This window comes from Balaenoptera musculus, chromosome 1, assembly GCF_009873245.2.
Source record: "Balaenoptera musculus isolate JJ_BM4_2016_0621 chromosome 1, mBalMus1.pri.v3, whole genome shotgun sequence".
NCBI lineage: Eukaryota > Metazoa > Chordata > Mammalia > Artiodactyla > Balaenopteridae > Balaenoptera > Balaenoptera musculus.
Window position 1 is genome coordinate 126,171,917 of NC_045785.1, and position 8,293 is coordinate 126,180,209.

Genomic DNA, 8,293 nt, shown 5'->3' on the forward strand with positions numbered 1-8,293 from the left:
AAAGGGAATAGTAGCTTGAGAGGTGAATCCATCGGAGCCAAATCATGCTGCCTAATAGGTCATGTGAAGGTCTGGACATGTTATTCAAAGAACAAGGGAAAGATCTTGAGGTTCCAAGTACGGGGCTGATTGTTTTGGTCTTCTAATGCTGTAGAAAGAAGACATTTGGAGTGAGACCTACTCCAGCCATCTTCAATCTAATTCAGTAAGCCATACACATTGCTGACGTTTATCAACACATCTCTGTTGTATTATAAGTGACAATCTACATTAGTTTACAAATTCTGTCCATAGTCCAACTGCCCCAGGATCCTTTGGGCAGTTTTTATAAAATAGAGATTCCCAGGCTCTGTCTCTGTGAGAGTTTGATTCTGTGAAATGGGATCAAATAACTTGTATTTTTGTAAGGTCTCAAAATGATTCTGATCATTAGTTTTGTTTGAGGACACTGATAGGGAAAGGGGTGTCGAACTGGGCCCTTCAGAGTCGAAGGAAGATAAGACAGGGCAGGCAAGAAAGCGGGCCAGGTTCAGGGAAGTAGCTAGATGGTGAAATCTATTCTCCACGCTGATGCCAGTCTTTCTAAAACATAATCTGACCATGTTATGTATAAACTTTCAGTGACTCCCCATCACTGATACGATGAATTCCCATCACCTTAGAATGACATATAAAGCCTTTTGTGATCTAACCCTGGCTTCCCTCTCCAGCCTCAGTTTTCCCACATCCCCTGCAGCCGTACTTAACTATCAATACTTATAGATCTCCAAAGGAGCTATGATTTATGGCTCATGGCATTTATTGATGTTACTTCCTTAGCATAGAACATCTCTCATTCTTTTTTTGTCTGGCTCAGACTGCATAGATGTCACTGGCTCTAGGAAATCTTCCCTCACCCCCCAGGTGCTGGCTTAGGTGCCGCTACTATATGCTACCCTCATACCCTCTGCTTAACGTATTACAGAACTTATCATGTGCATTGTAATTGCCTGCTTACTTGCCATTTCCTCTATTAAATTCTGAGCTTCTTAATGGAGCATTCATGTTAGAGTCTCAGTCTTTAGCATATGCCCTAGCACACTGCAGGAACTCCAACTTTTATTGAAAGTATAAAAGTAGAAAGACTCAGGAGGCAGTCTGTGTTTCTGGAGGCATCAAACAGGAATCAGAGCAAAGCAGCAGGAAAAACCAAGGGCTTCTGAAGTTCCACGAGCACTGGAATGTGCAAGACTGGACAAAAGAGTGATCAAACAGTGCAAGCTGGCAAGAACCAGGAAATGCACAGAAATAAGAAGGCAGTGAGCTCAGGGATCATACAAGCATCTGGGAGGAGACTGTAGCAAGAAAATTAGGTCCTGCCGTAAAATCCTGCCTGATTAGGAAATCTCTTTTTTCAACAGGAGCCATACTCAAGGATATGGTCAACCAAAGCCCATCGTTTCATTAGGTGGGAGGGTGTACCTCGTAAGAGAGATATGTTAAAATTGTGAGTATGTGTTAACAAAGTGACTCACAGGTGAATCCTCACCTGTTACCTGCTAAGCAACAAGTCCAAAGAACCAACCAGGTTTAGATGAAGTTAATCCTTCTGTGAATGTTGAGGAGAAGTAGAAGTTGCTCACCTCTACTTCACAGATGAATTAATCGCAAACATGCCTGTCGTTCTAGATTAACTTTGGAGGACCCCTTGGCTTATACAGTGACTCATGAATAGGCACAGTCTTCACCTATCTCCTCTTCTGAGAACCTGAGCCACCCTTCCTCAGCATCAGTATAGAAGCATGCCAAGTCTTAAGGGGTCAGCAATTTTATAGATTTGGGACCATCGTAAAAATAGAACACAAAATGAACAAGGTCATCCACGTGAAAGATGATCTGCTTTATATTGTGGACACATTTTGGCCCCATTCTGGCTTTTTTTTTTTTCTCCACCATTTCCTGTAACTGGCCTGTTTTGAGTGATGTATTGGGGATAAGACCTGTGTCAGATATACTCAGCTGCCTGTCATGAGTAATTAAAACCAGTTGTGTTATTGCTTTCCTTAGTTCTAGCTGACTCTTTGATGCTTTGGTGTCTATGCCAGAAAACTACCTCTTATAATCATCAGAGGCCAGTGCTTTTGCAGAGGTCACTGCAAGTTAATTAAGCAAATATGTGAAAAATAGTTTTAAATTATCTCAATTAGTAGTGTGTGTGTATACTTGTATCTAGAGCTGGGGTTGAGGAGAGACTTTTAAAATAATAACTGACTTGCAGAGTTAATGATTTGGTGTCAGAGAACTACGCACATACAGCACCTTTGTATGTTCATTAAGTTGGCATTATTTGTCCTTTTGCTGTGTGACAAGCTGTATTACTTACTGCAAATATACATATAGAAAATGTCCAAGAAGATCATGACACTGTAATGGGCAAGAGAGATACATAAATAATTATAAATCAGGATAAAGAGGACTAAAACAATAGCATGAACAAAGAGTTAAAGTAATATACAGAATAGAGTGACTCACTACATCTCTGGGATTTGAGGGAGGCCACACAGATTCCATTCATTCAACAAATATTTTTTGAAAAAAATATGCCATGCACTGCTCTAGGGTCTCAGGTTACACAGGGAATAAAAGCCAAAGATCACTGGCCTTGTGGAGCTTGTATTCTAGGAGAAATAGGAATGCAGTCAATAGAAATTAGTAAATTATTTTTTTAATGTTAGATGGCAATTTTTTGGAAAGTAAAAGGGGAAAATAGAGTGAGGGGGATTGAGAGTCATGGAGGAAGGTTATAATTTCAAATAGTGGCCAGTATTGGTTTTATTGAAGAGGTGGCATTTGAGCAAAGTTAAGAGGGTAAGAGCACTGGCCATATGGACACCTGGGGGGAAGAGGGGGCACCTGGTGCAAATGCCCCAAGTCTTGAGTGTGCCTGGACTATTTGAGAAACAACAAGGAGGTCAGTGCAGCTGCAGCAGAGTGGATGAGGGAGAGATTGTAATAAGATAGGAGCTTTAGGGATATGACTGGGGCCAGATCACACAGGGTCTTGTAGGTTATGGAAAGGACTCTTACTTTTATTCTTATCGAGAAAGGAGGCCTTTGCAGAGTTTTGAGCAGAGAAGTGACATGATATGACCTGTGTTTTAAAAGGATTCCTCTGGCTGCTGTGTTGAGAAAGGATAATAGTGGGGGTGAGGATAAAAGCAAAGAGACCAGATAGACCAGGATTTGGTAAATTGTGGCTCATGGTCCAAATTCAACTTGTTGCTTTTTTGTAACTAAACTTGTACTGGAACACAGCTATGCCCAATTGCACTATAATGACAGAAGTGAGGAGTTACCACAAGGACCATATGGCCTGAAAAGCAGAAAATATTTACTATATGGCCCTTTTACAAAAACAAACCAACAAACAAACAAAAACCAAAACCCCCCCACAACTTTCCTAATCCCTAAATTATCGTATTGCAGTAATTCAGGAGAGAAGTAATGGTGGCTCAGACCAGGGAGGCAGCACTGATGGTAGTGAGAAGTGTTTGGATTCTGGCTATGTTTGAAATTAAAGCCAATTCTATTTGCTAAATGATTGTGTGTGGGAGTATAATAAAGGGAAGTCAAAGATGAGAGTAAAGGTTTGGGCCTGAACCAGAACATAGTTTCTATCATTTGAGGTAGGGAAAGTTGGTAGTGAAACCATTTTCATGGTGAAAGATCAGGAATCAGAACAGCTTAAAGTCAACATGTGTGAGTTTTTAGATGACACCAAGTGACGATATTGAGGAGCTCACTGAATAGGCAAGTCTGAAGTTCAGGAGAGAAGTCTGGGCTGGAGATGGAAAATTACCATAGAGATGGTATTCAGAGTTGTGATTCTGGATGAGAGTACGAAAAGGACGAGTGAAAATAGAGAGGAAGACAAAGCATGAGCCCTGGAGCAGTTAAACATTAAGAGTTTGGGAAGGAGAGGAAAAAACAGCAAAGGAGACTAAGGCATGAACAATAAAGTAAAGCTAGAGTGGAGTGTTTTGGAAGCCAAGTGAAGAAAGTATATCAAGGAGGACAGAGAGATTGACTATATCAACTCTTTCTAATAAGTCAAGTAAGAGGAGAACTGAGAATTGACCATTCAGCTTTGATAAGTAAGTAGGAACAAAAGCTGGATTGAAGCAGTTATGAGTATGGGAGAAAAAGAATTGTAGAGAATGGATATAGACAAGTTGTTCAAGGAGTTTTGCTAGAAAGGGAAACATATTTGCAAATAAGGCAGTATCAAGCAAGGGAAGTAGGGCTAAGAGAAGGGTTTTTTGTTTTTGTTTTTAAGGTGGGAGAAATAATTTGATTGAGTTTGTAGACTGATGGGAAAGATTTGGTAGAGAGGGAGACATTTGTGATTGAGGAGAGGAAATGGGAGAATTGCTAGAGCAACGTCACTGAGTAAGTAAGACAAGATGGGATGGATCTAGTTTGCAAGTGGAGGGATTGACTTTAGATGGGAGAAAAATAATATGATCATCAAGCAGCATATGGGTTCACTTGAGGTTCATAATCAAGAGCATTTGTCTTCAGTGCATTCTTTTGCATGAATGAAGGCACAAATTAGGTAAAGAGACGAATTTAACCAGGGTTGTGGTTTTGTCAAGTGAGTACAACAAGGAACAGAGGGTATATGCAAAGAAGTGAGTATATTGATTGATTGTGGAATTTAAGATGAATAGGGAGGGGAGAAAGAGAGACTATTAAGAAGGTTAGAGACAGTGAAAAGATAGAAAGATCAGTGGATTAGAGATCCTGGTGAAGTTGGAACTGGGGCACTAGGGGGATGGATGGAGGTTATGGTTAGAGAATGGAATGAATTAAATTGAGATTATGGAGAGATTACTGGTAATGAGAAGGTCTAGGGTTATGAATATATAAATGAATGGCCTGGGTGGTGTGGAGGGCTGGATCACTGGAAGAGAGGAATTCAAGAAACTGAGAGGCTAGAGTGTTGGATTGAGTCGTCTACTGTGTATATTGCAATCTTCAAAGAATTGAGACATTAGCAGTACTGGAGAGAGTGAAAGTGAACCAAGACCTAAAATCAGTGGGAAATAAAGGGGTATGATCTAGGGGATGGTTAGCGACATCAACAATGACGAACAATGAGTAATATAATTTATTTATATGAGACAACTCTGAGAGTGTCTAGGGAGGAAAGAGAATGAGAATCATTTGGAAATAGCAATGAGGAGCACGAAGGGTACCAAATTCACATAAGATTTAAATTTTAGCCAGGGATAAATGGTAGTTCATGAGGCAGAGAGGCCTGTGAAAGAATGTTTCAGGCATAGTGAAATGTTTGGGCATTTAATAGCATGCACGAAGAAATGGTGAGTATATAAATCTGGTTAGAGTATCAGGTTGGGGCATGGTGCTACAGATGTAGAGATGCTGGGACATCATAAAGCATGATGGAAGAAAGTGAACTTACTGATTGTAGATTGGGGCAGATTGTGATAGGTCTTGTACATTCAGATTGTCCTACAGGCAAAAGGTGGTAGGACTACCTAAGGTTTTTAGTCAGGGCACTGACATCATCAGGTTTATTTCACAAAGGTAACTCTTGCTACAGTGTGAAAGGGGTTGGAGGCAAGAAGACAACCAGAAAGCTTCAGCAGTAATTAAAACTAGGGATAAAAGGACCTGAATTTAAGCAGTGCCATAAGAACAGAGGAAACCCTGGGAAGGTAAAATCAATAGGAGTTGTTGATTTTGATGAGGTTAATGAGAAAAAGAAAGGAATCAAGAAAGACTTGAAGATTTTCAACTACAGTCACTAGGTAGAATATGTTACCTATTACCAGTTTAGGAAATAATGGCGAACAGCTAAGATATCTTGGTAGATTACACATCTTTTAATAGGCAATCACACAGCAGAGTCTTAATGAGTGCACCTAATTCTGTAGTTAGATATTTATTTCTTTCATGGAACTCAACATTCCTTAAAGTATCTCCAAGACTGGTGAGGATTCTGAGGGACCAATTGTATTCTTTCCTCTAAATGGTTTACCCAATTTAGAAATAGACTCAGGAATCAAGGATCAAATATTACTTTACTGTGTATAAAGGAAGGCTGGAGAACGTATCTTGGATCTGCAGCCCAGATAAGCCTTCCTCACATGCTCTGTCTCCCCTCCACAAGTCTAGATCTTGGGACTTTACTGCCCTCACCAACCCACTGCTTCCCCTCCTCCCCACACCAACTCCCAGGAAAGAATCAGGTCTGAAGAGTTGATGTTTGCCAAGACATGTACAAGGAGATCTGCGGTCTCCCTTTACCCAGGGAGGATGAAGGGCTGATGGGAAAGGACTGTGAGGCCTCTACACGTTCTTTCCACAGTGAAACAAGAGCAAGTAAGAGAGAAGAAAATGCCTACTCTGTGACTCCAGTCACTTCTCCCAATCTCGGTGAAAGAAGTAGCTGCTCTTTCTGTGCAGAAGAGTGAGTTAGAGACCATAAGGATAGAAATGCTCCCTCCTTCCCCTATTGTCTCTCCTGAAAGTGGAAAGTCTGTGGAAACTGAGGGATGGAGTAATAAGCATTCCCCTAGCGACGACAGGTTCTATGTTAGCTACAGGCAAACTGGAGATATAAATGCAGGTCAAGTAACCTAGTCATCCGTGGGCCCTAAATAGGAGAATGTGCCTCCCCCTGTGTACGAAATGCAGGGTCATTGTACTGAGGGAAATGGAAGATAGAGGACTCAGGAAATACACTGGGTCACTCTCTAGCTGGGTTAAAAAGGGGAAGGTTTAGTATATAGATGCAAGGGTGCCTTATAAAACTCAAGGGCAGAGTACAGCTGGGTCTCAGGATGGGACCAGAGGCAAGAAAGCCACTGGGAACCAGGAAATAGACCCTCTCCATCTTGAGCCTTTTCTTCTCTCTGTACATACACTGAAACAAAGTAGGATCCTGTGGGGCTCCTGGCCACAAAAGCCTGTCTGTGCCCCCATTTCTTGATTACAGGAAATAGGCTTTATTCAGCCTCCATGACCTTTCCTGAGTTTCAATGAGCAGGTTCAAACAGTCGCTAATTACGGAAGGGAGTGGATGTGGAGGCACGGGAGGAACAGTCAAAAGATACGACAGTGCAAACTTGGGGCAAAGTCCTGGTTCCCCCTCAAGGAATACACATAACAATATCTCTGAGCTGTTTTGCAGATACTGAAACCCTCACCAGGTGGGAGAATTTAACTGTATGCTGTCCACAAGCACTTAGACACTAGACCAGTTGGAGCCTGAAGGTTGATGATGCTGACTGCCACTTACCTCACCACCAGCCAATCAGAAAATGTCCACGAGCTGATCACGCCCTCTTTGAACCATTACTATAAAACTTCTCACTACCGCCTCCAGGTTGGGACACACAGTTTTGAGGGCATTAGGCTGCTGTGGCCCCCTTTGCATGGCAAAGCAATAAAGCTAATCTTTTCTACTTCACCCAAAACTCTGTCTCTGAGATTTAATTCAGTGTCAGGGTACAGAGGCTGGATTTGCCTTCAATGCTTCATTTTTCTCTTTCCCTGTGGGTGGCATTCTCTGCTCGCTACTTCGTATAACAGGAAACATGGGCAACCATGGCTTTCTGGTTTGCATGTTCTGGGTTTAGCCACAGGGAGCGGCTGACTCTTTCTCAGTAGCCCTTGATCTTGCTCTCAATTCTATTTTCACTGGAAAGGGTCACCAATTGACCTGGCACAGGTTAGAGTTTCACCTCTTGTCCCATCAGCTGTGCAATATGACTGTGTGTAACCCATCCTCTCTCCCCCCAGCTGTGGGCTGTAGTTGAGGGACACAGTTAAAGGAGGGGTAGAGCTGGGAAGATATTCCAAATTGTCTTCAGTGTCTGAGTGTCCTTAGTGACTGAGATCAGGAAATAATAAGAAAATTTTAAATCATGTATCATCTTCATGCTGTGTACTAGAGATGAAATGAAGCAGTCTCTTGATAGGAACTCTTAAAAAGAGTGTCTTGGGAAGGCAGCCAACACCTGTACTTGGGACTTTCGCCAGACGAAAAACGCTGCAATTTTCCTGCACCCCTGGATTAAATATGTGTACAGAAAGGATTTCAGTTATTGTAAGAAGAAGAAAAGAATGTCATGGAAGAATGTCTGGTTCTCACCCCCTCTAGGGTTAGAGGAATATTTGTCAGGAAGGAAAAAGGAATGTGGCAGACAGGCCCTCTGTGTCTACCAGATGTTCTCTGACAATATGTATTGTTAAAACTGCATTTAAATTATGAGAGCCAGCCCAC